Here is an 18,569-nt window from a genome sequence, read left to right on the forward strand (position 1 = left end):
AACCCCCGCAGAGCGTGGAGCCTTTCTGGTGGTGGCACTGTGGTTGTTTTTTTGGTTGACTGTGTAGGGAAACTGAATTTGCCACCTCGTCTCCCCTCCACCCCTGGCCCTCAAAGTACAAATGGGGAAACTGAGACTGGAGACACCAGGTGACTCAGATCACATGATGAGGGTGTTTGAGAGCCCAGTCAGGACCCCCACCCCGTGCATTTCCCTGTGCCCTCTTGTCCATGTTACAGATCACCAGACTGTGAACACGAGCGCGGGATTATTCCTTACCTTTCTGTTTCGAATCCAAGTTCGTGTGCCGGACACACAGTGAGGCCAAGCTAACCAAGACGTCGGAGTTTGAAGCAGAGAAAAGTTTGCTGCAAGGGCCGAGCAAGGAAAACGAGCAGCACGTACCCAAAAAGCCTAAACTCTCAGATGGTTTTCGAGGAAGAGTTTTTACAGGCAAAATTTAGGGGGCAGGGCTGCACGGGGTGTGACCTTCCTCTGATTGGCTGGTGGGGAGGTAACAGGGTCGTGTTCCGGAATCTCAATCAGCCTCCTGGTTCCAATATGGGGTCCACGTGCTTGTGCTCAGCCTGAGTACCATCTTTCACCTGGGTCAGGGCCTTAGTTCCTGCAGAAGATCTCAAAGATATATTGTTACGTATCTTCCTTGAGGAGGAACAGGACCCGCCCAATCGCTGCACTATTGTTTCTTAACTGTTCCTCCTTTATTTCTGGGTTCCTTCACTCCCCTGATTAGTAACTGTTCCAGTTGGCCCTTTGAAACTCAGGAAAGGTCTAGGAGGCTGAAGCTTTTTTCCTACAAACAAGAAACAGAGGACATGGAAAGGCTTTTGTACCCCTGAGGGCCCCACAGGGTCCTGCTCATTTTCAACCCCCCTTTCCTTTGATTCTCCTCAATCTTGAAGGGAACAGGTATTGGAATCATAAACTCAGCTGAGGAACTTGGTGTTAGGGGGACTCAGTGTCATCTCTCTGTATCTCCCTCAGCACCTCATACGTACCTGCTACATAGTAGGCGCTCCAGGGACCGTGTGCAGAATGCGGGCATAGCCAGTGGTTGTTCTAGAAGTACAGCTGGAGGGGCAGGTGCCTGTGGCTGCAGGTCGCCTGTCCCCAGCAGGTGTGTGTGGCTGGCGGGTACCGAGTCGTGGCTGAGACACACAGGTTCTCTTCCGGCTGGTCTTCCAGCCACTGAAAAATTCTCACCTCCTAGGAGGTTCTAATTTAGCAGTTCACCCTTCACTTTCAGGAAGACTTTTCACCAAAGAAAATGGCTTCAATCTTTGAGATTAGCTGGATTTGCTATTCATTTATTCTTCAATTTCTGTGCTCCCTTCAAGAACTTCTTTTCCAAAAATGGTCAGTTAAGTAGTTTGATTTCCACTCTGTCCTGTTGCTTTAATGCGTGTCTCTGCAACCTTAAAAAAACAAAAACAAAAACAAAAGCAGAAACAAAAACAAAAATAAAACAATAAATAATAAAACAATAAACAATAAAAAAAAAACCCCTCTGTCTCAACTAATGATGTCAGCTGTGCTCCCTCTGTGGGAGCTAGGTTTATTTAGGTCACAGAGGTGTTTTTCCTCCCTACCCTGTTTAGCAATTTGTTTGCTGCCATTAAGAATAGTTTTGTGTTAAAATTTTTTATTTATCCAAGAGCAATGAGTGCTGGGAGGAGGAGGAGCCGGTGAAGACTCAGTGGCACCAGCCTGATCACACCATCCCAGATTCCTGCAAAGCCCTTTGCTGAGAGCAGAGAGGGCAGCACCCCCATCACACCGGAGCTGCCCTGTGGGACATTCACCTGGCCAGGCCACTGGCCTCCTTGGCAAAACCAGAGAGTATCTGCTGTCCCAACCCTGGTAGCTGGGTGGGCATGTGAGAACCACCTGGGAGCCTGATAAAATACTACAAACCTGAACCCGCCCCAGGACTCTAATTGGTCAGGGGCTGGACCTGAGCACCAGCATTTCTGAGTTCCCCAGGGAATGCTTAAGGGCAGCCTGGGCTGGGAACTGGGGAGCTGGGTTAAAATCAGGCCTGAGTGAGTTGCCTGTAGCATCAAAACTTCTCACAAAGGTTCTGAGTAGGACAGAAGGTTGGATAAATTGACCTCTAACCTGCAACATCTCTGACTCTGCATGACGCTAGTTTGAGCCCAGGATATTCAGCCAGGGGGAAAAAGGGGCTTGATCCATACAGCTACTAACAGGCTCTCAGCCAGATGCTTTAAAAAAATAAAGTTAGAACTAAACCATTGCTTTGGAATAAACAACCTTGTCTCTGTGGGGGATTTAAAAAACAACAATAAAAACCCACCAGTTATGTTTTAAGACATTAGCAGTGATAAAAAAAATACTTAAGAACAAAGAGTAGAATAGAAATTAGCGATCCTGACCTCAGTCTTTCTTACTTACAGTGTGACCTTCTGAAAAATTGCTCCACATCTTTGTCAAGCAACCTCACCTCTGGCCTCTTGATTTGCTCTGAAAATCAGCCAGTGAGGGCCTGGAGATATGGGGGGGCTAGGTTGTACCCTGCCCTGCCCCCTAGACCAGGAAAGAGGGTCCCATCCTGGGCTCTGGCCTGAGCCCCACTGTGCTCCTCCCCATGGACCAAATTCATATGTTGAAACGATAATCCCCAATGTATTAGGAGGTAAGGCCTTTGGGAGGTAATTAATTGGTCATAAGAGAGACTCTGTGATAGGATTAATGAGTGCTTTTATAAGAGACATGAAGGAGATGACCTGTCTTCACTGTGTGAAGACACAGCAAGAAGGTGGCCAGCTGTAAACTAGGAGGAGGGCCCTGGCACCTTGATCTTGGACTTCCAGCCTCTGTAAGTGTGAGTAATAAAGGTCTGTTGATCAAGTCATCCAGGCCATGGTATTCCGTTAGAGCAGCCCAAGCGGACTAAGACAGTGTCCCTGAGGCCTCAGTTGGCCCTGAGTGGGCCTCGTCCCCAGGCCATTGTCCCACAGCTGATTGCTGCACTGGCATTTGTCTCCTGGGGCCTGTAGGGTGGCTGAGCGTGGCTGTTTGCAGGGTATGGACAGATAGGCTGGGTGTCCACTTGTGCGGAAGGTGGAGCCAAGAATGGGACAACAAGAACGGGGTGTGCCACAGGCTGACCTCACTGTCCCACCATGTTCAGACAGAGCACTGAGATCCTCAGTTTGAACCTGGTCCTTTCAAGTCGTTACGAAGGTGCATTTTTCAAAACAGGAGGCCAGAACATACTTTACAGGAAGTTCATGTGCTTGATTTGTAACTTCTAGAAAGTTAGACCTCTGGGGGTCCGGACTTTCTTTGTACCCCTGTGTGGAGGTTCAGAGTGTCATGCTGGGTGTACACAGTGCTGCATGTACAAGGCACACACACCAATGATCTTCACATGCTGAGGGCCTTTCTGCATTTTTATGGTGTATTGTGAAGAACATGTGGATAGAGATCATTTCTGTTTGCCGAGTGTTTCTATTCATCCCCATCAGATGTTTCACCACTTGACTTGCAGATGTATCGTGCTCTTAGTCGTGTGGAAAGCAGTCACTTTAGGGGCAGAGGCTGGTGATAAAACCTTGAAGGCAGTCTTCTGAGTAGTCGGAGGGAAGGTTAAAAAGTACATAATTTCTTCTTTAGTGGAAAAACAATCCCACAAGTACTTGCATCCTAGCTCACAGTCAGTCACTCTTCCTTTGAGTCCCGGCAGGTGCATATTTCATGGTCCTTGCAGAACTTTGTCTTGTTCCTGTCCCTTCTCCACTAGGTTCGTAACTCCTCGAAGGCAGGTACTGCACCTTCTTCCTCTTTAGGGTTGCAGCACCATCCTCGACACTGTGTAGTGGGCAGCTTTCTACAACTTTTGTTCTTTACTCTGAGCGGTTCTATTCGTTATTAGCACTGTGGTATATTGCAACTGTACATAAAAATTAAACCATCAGAATTCTGTTAACTGCTATCAAAAGAGCAGATGACTTTTTAACATGAAGACTTATGTTAAAGGATGTAGGGAAATATTTTTTACATACGGCAGTTCTCTGACTAGATAAATCTTCCTACACACCTCTCATTATTCTCTTAGGTAAATTCGTAGAGATGATCTGCTGGGTCAAGGGACATGCATGTATTAAAAGCTACTATTCAGCCATACAAAACGACAACATAATGCCATTTGCAGCAACATGGATGCCCCTGGAGAATGTCATTCCAAGTGAAGTAAGCTAGAAAGTGAAAGAAAAATACCATATGAGATCGCTCATATGTGGAATCTAAAAACAAACAAACAAAAAGAAGACAAATGAACTTAGATACAAAACAGAAACAGACTCACAGACATAGAATAGAGACTTGTGGTTGCCAGGGGGGATGAGGATGGGAAGGGACAGACTGAGAGTTCGAGATTTGTAGATACTGACAGGTATATATAGAATAGACAAACAAGTTTATACTGTATAGCGCAGGGAAATATAGTCAAGATCTTGTAGCAGCTCACAGTGAAAAAGAATATGAAAATGAAAATGTGTATATTCATGTATGACTGAAAAATTGTGCTGTTCACCAGCAATTGACACAACATTGTAAACTGACTATAAATCAATTTTAAAAAGAAAAAAAAAAAAGCTACTATTGGTTCACACGACCAAGCTGTGTAATTCAGCTCCCTCTGTCCTCCCAGGCTTGGGGACCTACATGGGGAGAGGCCCTGAGCTGCTCTTTCCTACTTCCTCCTCCGTCTCACTCTGCTGTTTCCAGGTCCTCCGGTGCGGTGGGTAGGGAGGGGTGGAAGAGATAGAAGAGGGCAAAGTCTTAGTACCTGGTGGATCCTGTCTTGGTTTGTATGTCCTCTGGGTGTTGGGCCCCCAGATGCTCACTGTCTTGTAGATCATGTGGTAAGCACCTCCAGAGTCTGTGGGATGCCTCCACTCAACAGGTACCCCATGTGGAAATGTGCTTCTATTGGACCTTGTCCTCCCACCTCAATTCCAGCCCCCAGTTCTTGCTGGTGGTCATCCCCTGGGCAGGGTGCCAGCAAAACAGCACAGCTTGGCCTCCTTCTACAGTACCCACTAGTCCACAGGCCACTCATGCCTCCTTATCAACACCAGATGACAGGGGTGGGGCAAGAGCAGGCTGCTCCTTCTCTTTACAGTGCCATTGCTAACCATTCCTCTTTTCCTGCTCAGTCAGTGCAGAACACAGACCAGCAATTGTACATTAAGCAGATGTTCAGGAGGTCAGATGCCTGTCTCACCTCAGGCATCTCTGCAATCCATCCCAACTCTACAGTCCATCCACTGGGGTGTGGGGACAGGGGAGCACTCTCTTCTGGGTCAGGAACTCTCTATCCAAAGCCTCTTTTCATTTCTGCATCTTGGACTTACAGAGACTTGCAGGGAGGCATGGGGGTTAGTAGGCAAGGGATTAGCAGAAGCTGTGGTGATGGGTCTGGGAACCCTGCCTGTAGGATAAGGAGGTAGGTAGGGCCTCTGCACCTTAGCTTTGGCTTTTACCCCCAGTAATCAGACAATAGGAAATTCTCTTTCAGTGGTTAAATAACCACAATATAATCTCTATGAAGGAATAAAATGTAGCTGTGATTTTGTGATTTATAAGAAATACATATTTGGTCATTCAGATAGATGATTAAAACACATTTCTCAAATATTTGGTCTTTGTCTACAATTCCTGGCTCACAGATCCACAAATTCTTGGAATTTCCTGGGTGATAAGAGCAATGGGAACATCCTTTGTAATTGCTTCAGAGCCACAAAGGTGAAATGGGTGTCTTGTTATTTATAACAAGCCCCTTTCCACCACAACTGAGTTTATGTTCACGAGTCAACTTTTGGAAAGCACCTAAGGATGGGGGCTGGTTGCTGGGCAACCAACCATGAATAGAGGGTTGGAATTTTCAGTCCCTCCCCCTGATTCCTGGGATGGGGAAAAGGGCTGGAGGTTGATCAATCACCAATAGCCAATGACTTAATCAATCATACCTTGTAATAAAGCCTCCGTAAAAATCCAAAAGGGCAGTGTTCGGAAAGCTTCCTGGTTGGAGAACCAGAACATTAACATGTGCCATTATGCCAGGCTTCAAATTTCGCGGGAACAGAAGCTCCTTTGCTTGGGACCTCACCGTGTGTACCTCTTCATTTGGCTGTTGATTTGTATCCTTTAATATCTTTTGTAATCAATCTGTAATCTAGTGAGTAAATGGGTTTCCTGAATTCTGTGAGCTGCTCTAGCAAATTAATTGAACCCAAGGAGGGGGTCATGGGAACCTCTGATTTATAACAAGTTGGTCAGAAGTACAGGTGACAATCTGGACTTGTGACTGACCAGTGGAGGGTGGGCTGAGCCCTTGTAGGGAATCTGATGCCATCTCCAGGTAGATGGAGTCAGAACTGAGTTGACTATAGGACATCCATCTGCTGTCAAAGATTGTTTGTTCTAGAGGGGGAACCTCCCATGCTCCCCTACATCTACACATTGGAATTGGGACTTGGGTACAGAATCCTCTTAGTAGCCATTCAAAAATCTGAAGACTACTTAATGGGAAATATTTATTGAATGTATTTATTGATATATGTGTAATGGTTTTTGCTAAATGAAGAATTTAATCTCCAAAACCACATAATCCCATGTTTGTAAAATATATATTTCATATCTATAAATGCACAGAAAAAATCATTAGAAGAACACTACATCATTGTTTTCTCTGAAGGCTAGAATGACAATGATTTTCTTCACTGTGCTTTTTGGGGGATTTTTCCATTTCTGTGAGCACAAGTTACTTATTTTGATAAGTAAAAAAATTATTTCTGAAAAATACAATTAAATGTTAACCTCCCTCTGATCCACATCTCCCTACAAATGTTCTTTTTCCTTATTAACTTTCGAGTTTTCGGTACCAATGAAGCTGTTCTCCCTCAAAGCAAATGAAGGTGCAGAAATAAAAGCCACACGTGCTGGTGCTAAATTCTCAGCAGTCAGCAAGACCACACACGTGCAGGACCTGCTTACACAGAGGCCAGTGGAGCTCAAATAAGGCAGCCTCACCAGCAAGTGTTTTAGGAAGACTGCCTGGAGCAGAAGTCTGCACCTGGGTGTAAACTGGAACCCCCTGCAATGCTTTAAAAACAACTGATGTTGGGGCAGCAGGAGTAAAACACTGGAGTGATTCCAATGTGCAGCCCAGCTTAAGAGCCTCTGCCCAGGGGTGTGAACTTCACCTGCAAGTCCACCTGCCCCACTGTACAGGCACCTTCTCTGGGAGTTTCCTGGGTCTCTTCCTATTTCAATTACCTGAAAGTATTTGACTGCAAACGTAGTCCTCAAGATTGTAACTAGAAGTAGGAGGCAGGAAGATAAAGATTTTAGGTTCTAAACTGAACTGAATAATGTCCCCCAAAGATTCATGTCAACCTGGAATGTGACTCTATTTGGAATAGGATCTTTGCAGATATAATCAAGTCAAATGAGTTCCTACTGGATGAGGATGAGCCCTAAAGCCGATGACGGATGCCCTTAAAAGGAGGGAGATTTGGAGATACAGAAACATACACAATGGGAAGAAGGCCATGTGAGGGCAGAGGCAGAAACTGGAGTGATAAAACTATAAGCCAAGGAATGCTAAAGACAGCCAGCCACCACCAGGAGTTAGGAGAGTGGCATGGAATGGAATCTTAGAACATCCAGAAGGAGCCAACTCTGCTGACACCCTGACACCCTGGACTTCTGGCCTCCTGACCTGTGAGAGAGTAAGCCTGGTGTTTTAAGCCACCCAGTTTGTGGTGATTTGTTACAGCAGCACTTGGAAACTCATACAGGCTGTCTCAGAAGTCTTCCACAGAGCAGACATATGATGCCACATTACATCTCCACAGCACAGCTCTTTCTGGACCTCAAAGGTCTCTTCTCTGCATACCCAGTTCTCTTTGTATGCATGGGGAAAAAACCATCTTAGATAATTCATGTCGATTTTCTTTCAACCATGCATAGCACAGGAGCTATTTGGTTTGCAAGGTGGGAAAACCCCCACTATACATTTTGTTCCATTGCTTCTCCTAGCTCAGTCAGGAGACTTTTCTTATTAGAGTCACTCACTTGGTAACTAATAAGAATTGCCAGCCTCTGAAAAGCAATTACTTCTAAGTGAAACAATCATTTCTGAGTCAGAAAATGCTGTACATAATGTAAGCAAGGCACTATGTGAGCAGGAGTTTGCTGTTTCTGCTTCAGTCTTGAAAAGCTGCTTTGATCAGGATTGTCTTTAACAGAGGATGGGAGGATGGTGAGGGAGGCCTTCAGTGGTCATTTATTTTCTAGTTTTCCGATGGGTGGCACCAACCCTGTCAGTTAAGTTCCGTTCAATTGCATGCCCTCTATGTTAGGGGATGGGGATGCAAAGGGACCACTGCCCACAGGAGGGTGGACAAGTAACAGCAGACGAGAGCACAGGTGTGGTGGGCTGAAGAGGTGGCGTGGAATGAAACAGGAAACTGAACACGGATGCTTGTCTCTGCTCCCTCCTGAAACTTGCACTGAAATGAGAGTGAAGGAACAAAAATAAATGTGCATCAGCCCCAAAGGACACAGAGAACTGAGGAAGAGACCACATGAATAAGAAATGTCATTGAATTTGGTAGGATGGAAAGTAGAGGCAGGAGAGTAACAGAGAAATCTGACTACCGAGTGCCTGCAGAGGATGGGGAATCAGAGACGCTGAACCATGGGAGGTGGCGGTACGCATGAGGGGAACAAGAGGTTTGACTGAAATCCTGTTTAAGGAGAAATTAGAACCCAGGTCACTCGCCAGCTGGAGGAGCTACCCCTCTCCACCCAACTAGGAGGTTTATTGTTGGAGAGCAGGACCAAGAGGGGCTGCAGTCACAGCAGAGAGGGGCCCAGTGCTTTTCTGAGAGTGAACACCAACATCTGAACCATGGACTGGCCACCCTCTCCCTCTGTCTCCACTTCCAGGAGGCTGACCAGGTGTGCAGTCCTCAGGCAGGAGACGAGTAGATTCTCTCTGAAGAAAATGAATGGTCCCAAAGAGAAGATACATATAATGACAGATGGCATTTCTGTAGGGTGGAGGAGGGAGTGGAGGGGAAGGAAAGAAGAAATCCAAGTGCTCCTTGAATCATCCTGTCATCCTGGAGATCCCCACCCTTAAGTCCACACAGACATGGATGAGCCCCTGCCCCGGTGCACACACAGAGCTTCTCTCAACCTTTTAGTGTTGAGTGCATAGCCCGAGTATCCTCAGATATTTGATGAATGCTTTTAACATGAAAAATAGAAATTACGTTAGGTAAACAGCAAAAAGTGGACTCAGCAGGAAAAGAAAACAGGAAAACTAAAAACAAAACAAAAATCCTAATAGCCTTGGAGAGAAAGCATCTCCAAACCAAGAAGAGCTTGCTACTAAAAAGGAATGTTCTTCACAAAAGCCAAGAAGTGGAAACAACCTAAATGTCCATAGACAAACAGATAAGGAAAAAGTGGTGTATACTACATGCAACGGAATATTTTTCAGTTTTAAAAGAGAAGGAAACCATGTCATTTGCTATAACATAAGTGAACCTTGAGGACATTATGCTAAGTGATATAAGCCAGTCACAGAAGGACAAATACGGCATGATTCCACTTTTATGAGGTATCTAAAGTAGGCAAACTCGTAGAAGCAGAAAGGAGAATGGTGGTTGCAAGGGCCTGGAGGGAGGGGGAAGTGAGAAGAGTTGCTATTCAGTGTGTACTGAGTTTCAGTCATGCAAGATGAAAAGGTTGTAGAGATTTGTTGTACTTGCAGATGTGGTTAATAATATTGTACTGTACACTAAAATTGTTACGAGGATCGATTTCATGTTTCATGGGTTTTCTTTTTCCCATAATTAAAAAGAAAAAAAAAAAAAAGCAAAACTCAGCTCTGGCCTATACCAGCTGTGTGACCTTAAGTTAGTTACTTCACCTCTCTGAAACTCCATTTCCTCATCATTATGAAGTGGGGCTAATAACTCCCTTGCAGAGAAGTTGAGAGGATTCATCTAATAATATATATAAAGCACTGAATCTAGCAGCAGAGGACCAAAGAGAGAGAGAGAAAAAAGAAATGTTGGGAGAATGATATAAAACTCAGCAGCATTTAAAATATGATAATGGAAATAGTTAATAAAGTAACTGATCATTAATTATATAGAAAATAGCATTCAGAGGAGTTTTGTAGTTCTATTGAAGAATCTGTGATAATGATATGAAAAACTAAGCTGAAAAAAGGAAAAGCAAGTAGTATCTGAGAAAACAAAGAAGTTATACAAGAAAGGAAATGAAATTGTATTATACTATTTGGGTTGGCAGTGAAGGATAATCTTGTGATCAAAATAATGTAAACTGAATATTCACTGAAAGCGTGGTATCAAAGTTGCAAGCAGCGAAGGTGATGGCAGGGTATCAGAATGCTAAATCCTCATAGTAGGAAATCAATCACTAATGTAAAAGTTGATAAATCAGGAAAGAGTGCTATAAACATTACTAAGAATCACTGAGTGGACCCCCACCCCATAAGAAATAGTTGGAAGATTTGAGAATGCTTTATTTTCTGGGGAACTAGGCTCAAGCTAGGAATTTAGGGAGAGCTGTAGACTAGTATTCCTATTACAAGCTTTGTAGTATCATTTGACTTATAAAATTATGTAAATGTCTGACTTTGGTAAAAGAAATAAAGTTTAATAAAAGGAGGTAGTACTAAGGAGGGTGTGATTATTTGGAATGTGCTCATGTACTAGTCAGTTCAGGCTGCACAACAAAATACCCTTGTAGACAGCCACCTTCTCACTGGGTTCTCACATGACCTCACATGCATGCTCAGGGAGAGACAGAGAGTGCGAGCAAGGGAGCAAGATCCCTGGTGTCTCTTCTTATAAGGGCACTAATCCCATCCTGAGGGCCCCACCTTCATGACCTCATCTAACTCAGAATACCTCCCAAAGGCCCCATCTCCAAATACCACCATATTTGGGGTTACTGCTTCAACATTTGAATTTTGAGGAAACACAATTCTGCCCATAGCACTCAACAAAAGATGTCTTAAAGGGGTGACATTCAGACTGCTACAGAGAGTGGGCAAGTAGAAAAAGGAGGGCTTTGTACACAGGTATGCTGGAACCTGGGGTGTGTTGGGGGGAGATGCATACAGGAAAACATACAAGAAATACACTGCTCTTCTCAGAGATCTCACTGCTGTCTCCTGTTGGAGAGATCTTCCTTAAGCACAAACCTAGATGTTCTTGGCCCCTTTTCCTCCCGGCCTCTGGGGAGGTGGAGTCTTACCCTCTGGTCGACAGACCACATCCTCCAGCTTAGCCTCACTCACTAATACACATTTGTACTTTTATCTGCCACTTCTATTATTTCTTAATTTTTTCATTTTCTAAATTGTTCCCAAAACAAGTAAGAAAGAGGAATAACATTTTGTAGGGGCTTCCCTAGAGACCTCGATAAGGCATTTGGGAAACTAAACATAGTTCAGAATTGTTGGAATAACAGCTGTGTGGGGCGTGGAGTGGAAGTGGGAGGGGCAGTAGGAGATGTCCATGTCCTGAGGGAGCAGCACGAATGGTGCGCTAGGTTACTTAGTTAGTTAGGGCCCTACCAACAGCCAGGCTTCATTCACTTTGCACTTGGCTGAGGTGGGAAGGATGGAGTGTGGTGGGGGGTGTTCTACTGAAGGTTAGGAAGTGACATAGAAATGCTGACAAAGAAGCCAGGGCCTTGGCAGAGGACACTGAGGGGAAGGAATGAATCTGAGTTATAACTAAAAGTAGAATCAAAAGGATTTGGTTATTAGTTGAGTGAGAGAGAGATTCAAATTGAGAGTAACTCCTGAATTTCTGGTTCCAATTTCATGGAAGATACATTTCTCAGAGATATCACTGCTCACCTAGATGACTTAATCCATCACAGGCCCCAAGACACTAATCTGGGAAACTGGTCTCTAGTGCCCTGCTAACCCTCTCTCCCAGCCTAAGTCCTTTGGCAATTCCACACCTTAAATTCTAGTGTCAAGTCCTCACTTCTCCAATGCAGAGGTTAGAGAATCAGAAAACTTAAAAAATAATAATATTTTTAATCAATATTTCAAAATTACAGAAAAGTTGCAGAAATTATACAGTATCTTACCATTGGAGTCACCGATTATCATTTTGGCATCTTCCTCTCTTTCTAATTGTTATGATTTTTACTGCTGAACTATGTGAAAGGAAATTGCACGATTTCTGCCTCTATCCCCAGATATTTCAGCATTTATCTCCTAAAAACAAGGACATTCTCTTCATAACCACAGTATAATGGTCAATTTTAAGAACTTAAAAATTAATACAATATTATTATCTAATATATAATCTGTATTCAAATGTCACCAATTACCCAATAATGACTTTTATGGCAATCTTCCCCCAATCCAAGATCTAATTCAGAATTATGCATTACATTTAGTTGTCATGTCTTTTATTTCATTTAATCCGGAAAATTTCCAGAATTATTTTTTTTTGCCTTTCATGACTTTGATAATTTTGATGAATGCAGGTAAGTTGTCTTGTAGAATGCCCCCAATTTGGATTTGTATGGTGATTTTGGATGTTTATACTCAGGTTACATGCTTTGGACAGGATTACACCATAAGCAATGCTGTGTCCTCCTCAGTTTATTACTGGAAAATACACCGATGTGGGTGTGTTCCATTATTGGTGATGTTAACTTTGATCATCTGATTGAGGTGGTGCTAGCTAAGTGTTTTCACTTAGCTACTTTAAAGTTACTATTTTTCCCTTTGCAATTAGTAGGTTATCTTTTGGGAGAGACATTGAGACTTTCATTGATGACGCTTGCCTGAATCAGTACTATGATGCTGCAAAATGTTGATTTTTGCATTCTATTGTACATTCTATATCTATTTGTTGGCTTTTTATTCTAAGGATGAGCCTTCCCCTCTTCTTCACTTATTTATTTAGTATAAATATGAACTCGTGAAATTTTATTTTTTTCATGGTTTAAATTCATCATTATCCTTACTTATTTTGATGCTCAAATCATCAAAGATTTGGACACTAGGATTCCCTTCAAAATATTTCCTGTAATCTTGCAACATCCTCTTATCATTTTATGAGCATTTCTTACTTTCAAGAATAACAAGACGCCCATCCCTGGATTCAACAATTTCTCCAAAAGTCCTGGCTTTTTTGTGTGTGTGTGGAAAATGGTATTTAGGGATCAAGATCTGTGCTACTGGGGTGTCTCTGCCCCATCAGTGGTCAGAGCCAACAGTAACCACTAATCCCAGCCCAACACCAACCACGGATCCCAATCGGAAAAAAAAAACACAAAACTTTGCTTTTCTTTGGTCCATATGTGTGTCTTCCTTCTCATATAGTAAGAATCCTGAATCCTCCATCTAAATAAAAATATTGATGGTTTTTCTTAGTTCTGCAATATGCACAAAATAATTTCAGATTTGCCACATCCTTACTTCTACCAACAATAAACATACTGAAAGTTTAAGACTTGTTTGTATATCTTTCTGTCTTTAGACTGAGGATAGTTAAAATCCTGTCTTCAAAATTAATTTTTACTTCTCTTCTGTGTGAACTCACTGAAACCTAGGCATTTGTTTCTGTTTGAATTCAGTTTTCCTTGACTCCCATCCTTGTTTAGCTAAAAATAAATATTAGCATATTTTCAAAATCAGGACTAGATTAAATGTTATACTCAGAGGACTGTTACTCCCTCCTATACCTCTTCTACTCTTTCCACCCATCCCTTGTAGGTAACCAATTTCACTAATTTCTAATTATCTTTCCTATGTTTCTTTTTGCAAAACACACACATGTGCATGTACGCACACACACACACACATACACATTCTTTTTTCCCCTTAGTAATCAGAGTATTTTTATTCAACAACTGTATTGAACAATCTGAGAACTTCTCTATGAACACAGAGGTCAAAGACAGAGCTGTGATTTTCAAAGACAAGGACAAAGAATACACAGAAGAAAAGATAGAATGCAAGGCTTCACACGACAGAATAGTTAAACTGAAGGAGAATTTAGGCATCTCTTCTGTCCATCCCTAGTCACCTCTGGGTGGATAGTCTTCCCTCTACTGCTTAACTCCCTCCAGAGAGGGAGGTGTGCGACATGGAGGTAAAAAGCGCACACCCTGGAACCAGAGACCTGCCACTGACCAACTGTGAGGTATTGGGCACATAACTTAACTTCTATAAACCTTGGTTACTTTAGTGTAAAATGTGTATAAAGTTGCCCATCTTATAGAGTGGCTGAGAAGATAAACATGCTTAGCAAAGCATCTGGTATGCTATGTATGTTAGTTTTTTTCACTTTAATTATGATCAATGTCACCTTGGGGTGGCTGATTGACTCCCTGAATGTAGAGTTGCCAAATAAAATACAAAGCACTCAGTTAATTTTAATTTTAGATAAGCAACAAATACATTTTTAGTATAAGTAAATATAAGCTTTTAGTACATTTATGTCTCATACAATATTGCATGAGACATACCTATGCTAACAATCTATTTGGGAGTTGCCATATGATCCAGCAATCCCACTCCTGGGCATATATACAAAGAAAACTCTGATTCAAAAAGATACATGCACCCCAGTGTTCATAGCAGCACTATTTACAATAGCCAAGACATGAAAGCAACCTAAATGTCCACTGACTGATGAATATTAGAGTTACCAGGGGGAGAAGGGGTGGAAGGGGGTAAATTGGAAGTCTTGGATTTTCAGATACTAACTACCATATATAAAATAGATGAACAACAAAGTCTTGCTGTGTAACAGAGAACTATACTCCATATCCTGTAATAAACCATAATGGAAAAGAATATGAATCACTTTTCTGTACACCAGAAACTAACACATTGTAAATCAACTAGACTTCAATTTTTTAAAAAGAAATCTATTTATTGTTTACCTGAAATAAAAATGTAACTGGTGTGCTATATTTTCATTTGGTAATTTTGCAGCCCTACTTGAGTGCCACTGAGGGATGTAGGCTGTGAGTGCCAGAGCTCCTTAGAGAAGGGAGAAATCACTGCAGAGTCTGGAAAGTTTACTCAATTTCTAATTGAATTCTAGCTAAACCTCCTAAGGTATAATTTTCAAAAGGATAAAATTATACTCTCATACAAATTTAAAATGAACATATTAGATATTTTAATTAATTAGGGAACCAGTAAGATGTTAAAACTAGTTCAAAGGAGAATTTTGAAGAACACAGACACAGACATACACATACTTGCAGAAACAATTATAGCCTTACTGGATAACATACATTATTTGCATTGCTATGGATAAGAACCATTTCTAGTACTCTTAGTTTTCTTTTACTTCTACTTCTATTGGGCTGTGAAATTGCCCAATCATCAAAGAGACAAAAGGTCCACCAGACAGTGCCCAGATATCACTGAAAGGACATCCAGTGATCTTTTTTGCCCATTTCCAAATCTTTGGCAATTTTTCCTGACAGTCTTTACTAATACTTTGTTCCCAGAATTCTGCACAGGAGAATGAAACACACATGAAACTCAGAAATTGTACATTCTGGTTTAAAATGTCAATTTGGTAGACTAGCAATGATGAGAATTGAAGAATGCAAGAAGCAAAACTTAATTTTCAAAAACCGTTAAGTTGTGATGCTTCTAATTTCTCCTCGGGTATTTATTAAAGTGTGTCCAAATTGGTAAGTTCCTAATGAAACAGTTGCTTTTAATCATGTGGAAACCTCAATTCATTTTTTAACAGCAACTTTTTAAAAAAAAATACCAAAAATGATCACTTAACAAAGAAGAAATGGTTACTTTGAAAGAAACTACCTGTAACTCTATGAACACAAAAGATCTTTTTTCGGTCTGAGCTTAAAAACAGAAACAAAAGAAAACAAAAGACTATCTGATAGACAAAATCCTTGGGGAAAATATTTTACAGTCAAAGTGTTTGCTCAACCAGAAAAGGAAGAAGTTCAAAGATTCATGTGGCAGATTGCCATAGATAATGCTTTGTGAAGAATCCCCAAACTAAACTTTTTGCATTAGAGGAACCACATTTAAAAAATCCAAACTTAAAAAAAGTTATAGTAAAATATACATATCTTAAAACTTACCTTTCTAATCACTTTTAAGTGTACAATCCAATGGCATTAGGTACATTCACGATGCTGTGCAACCATCACACCCATCCATTTCCAGTAATTTTTCATCTCGCCAAAGTGAAACTCTGTACCCAGTAAGCAATAACTCCTCAGTCCTGCTCCCCGCCGCCCCTGACAGCCTCTGCCCTACTCTCCGCTCTATGAATTTGACTATTCTAGGGACCTCATCTAAGAGGAGTCAGACAATATGTGTCCTTCTGGGGTCTAACTTATTTCACTTGGCATCACGTCTTCAAGGTTCATGTTGTAGCACAAGGAGCCACATTTTATAAAGACAAATCAATACCCCGAAGATCCCAGGGGAAAAAAAATCCTTCCCATCTAATTTCAACCTTCCACATGCACCCTTGAGGACCGATCATACTGACGTTTAATAGTCACCTTAAGAGTGCAGGGCTGGGCTTTGATTTCCTTTGTGGAACTTTCATTTCCCACTTCACCAATCAGTGGTAAAAGAGCCCCTTCCTTTCCCCATTCATTAAGCTCCCACACATTCCCGCATACTTTGGGTTCACGGAAAGGGCCCTGGACTTGATGTGACCTTAGGCAACTCAGCAAACTTCTGTGACCTTCAGTTATCAGTGAGGTGAAAACAAGAAAAATCACAGCTTGATAGAGTGGTATGAGATTTGAAGGCTATGTCAAACTGCGAAATAATGTACAAATACCAAGTCAGGCTGTTTGGAGGAGGCCTTTGCGGGGCACGTAAATAAACCACTGTCCTTCCGCACAAAGCCACCCAAACTGTTTTTAAACCCCATCTACCCTGTAGTCCAGAACAGTAAGACAACAACTAGGATGGCTGTGGTATCTGATCGACAGGAGACAGTTTTCCTCCTGCAGTCTCACCATTCCCCTTGAGGATCACAGTGCTGGCGACTCACTGAGTTATTATAGAAAGCAACTTAATACTTAAAAAACAGTATCGTTATGCTCACTGCTCTGTGAGGCCAGCAGACAGTCGACGCTGGGTGACCTGCTGATGGCGAAAGGGCTAGAATGGACACTGCCCCCAGACAGGCAGACTCTCATTTTGCCAATAGCTTCAATCTTCCTACCACTACCTGTCCAGAGTTGCTAATGAGTGCCAAAATTGACTGCTCTCACCTCCTCTCGCAGCAAGGGCTCTCCTCTAGTGGAAGTGCTAATGAGCCCTGACGCTGTCTCAGCAGGCTGAGGAGGAGAGGTAAGAGTCTTGAATAATCCACTCACTGTCGCAGAATATTCCAGAACCACCTATCAAAGGGGAACAGTTATCCTCTCTCTAGCTTCTCCTGCTTGCTCAGAAGCCTCCCGATTCTGTTTTTTTGCATCAGGGTTAACACGCGTATCTCATTGTGTCATCCTCACACCATCGACAAGCTCAGACCAGACACAGACCTACTGACACTGGCCCCTCAGGAAGCAGAGAGCACTGGCCTGGGGAGCCCATCCCTGGACTGTGTCTCCTTCACCACTTTTTATCCTGTTTCCCCAGCTGACTGGGTGACAGCTGCTCTAGAAATACTGAGCAGAGTGGGCTTGCATAGGCTGAAGGAAATGTTAAAAACCTGATTTCAAACTGGAGGTTTTGAAGGTTGGGGATGCCCACAGAAGAGGTAGACTGATGCCCACTGCTGCGTTGATGTCTGCCTGCTGGACCATGTGTGGAAGGAAACACTTTGAGAAAGACATGCCCAGGGTGGCACAGACTTTACGGCAGGGTGATGGGTCGGGTGGAGTTGGGGACCCAGCTGTCAAATGTCAGCTTCCTCCCTGTCTGATTTGTAATAACAAGCATGTGTAACTTTTGTATTAAAAATTCAGTAAAGTGAAAGAGAATAAACAATCTAGGTTTTTCCTGTTGAACAACAGCGTTTCATATCCTGCAGAACACTTCATTTTTCAGTGGACATGAATCACTCGCAGTCTTCTGAGAGCCTAAACCACAAATGTGGGTAGGTTTACCCCTCTCTAGGTAAAAAGAATGAATTTCAAAAGAAAATTGGCTATTTCATGACACCCCAAGGCCCTGGCTATCGAAGAAGAGGGTGTTAGAGATGGGAAGCCTGAATGACTTAGAAAGTAAAGAGATGTGTGGCTCATGGTTAGATTCCCAGTCAGTCTGGCCTGTCAGCCCAGAGGCATCGCGAGGACACTGAGTTCACAGGCTCAATAACTCAGGCAGTTACTGATGCAATTAAGTTGCTGTGGCCTTTTGCAGCCACTTTACAGCTGGAAGGCACACTGGGAGAAGCAAAAATTTAAGCTTAGTTCACTTTAAGGAAGCCAAGTGTCTCTTCTAAATTTCCCCCTGCCCAGGGCTCCCCATACCT

At 42.6% G+C, this 18,569-nt stretch overlaps 1 long non-coding RNA gene across 2 annotated transcripts in view; it reads right to left on the minus strand.

Annotated features, from left to right (window-relative positions):
• Positions 1-292: 292 nt before the first annotated feature.
• The window catches only part of LOC116665322, a 147,337-nt gene continuing 129,060 nt past the window's right edge, over positions 293-18,569 (minus strand). For both annotated transcript variants that reach the window (XR_004321892.1, XR_004321891.1), the window contains 2 exons: positions 1,020-1,436; positions 293-814 (listed from right to left, as the gene is read on the minus strand). This is a non-coding gene — a long non-coding RNA (uncharacterized LOC116665322). The remainder of the gene's footprint in view (positions 815-1,019; positions 1,437-18,569) is intronic.

This window comes from Camelus ferus, chromosome 8 (genome assembly GCF_009834535.1).
Source record: "Camelus ferus isolate YT-003-E chromosome 8, BCGSAC_Cfer_1.0, whole genome shotgun sequence".
NCBI lineage: Eukaryota > Metazoa > Chordata > Mammalia > Artiodactyla > Camelidae > Camelus > Camelus ferus.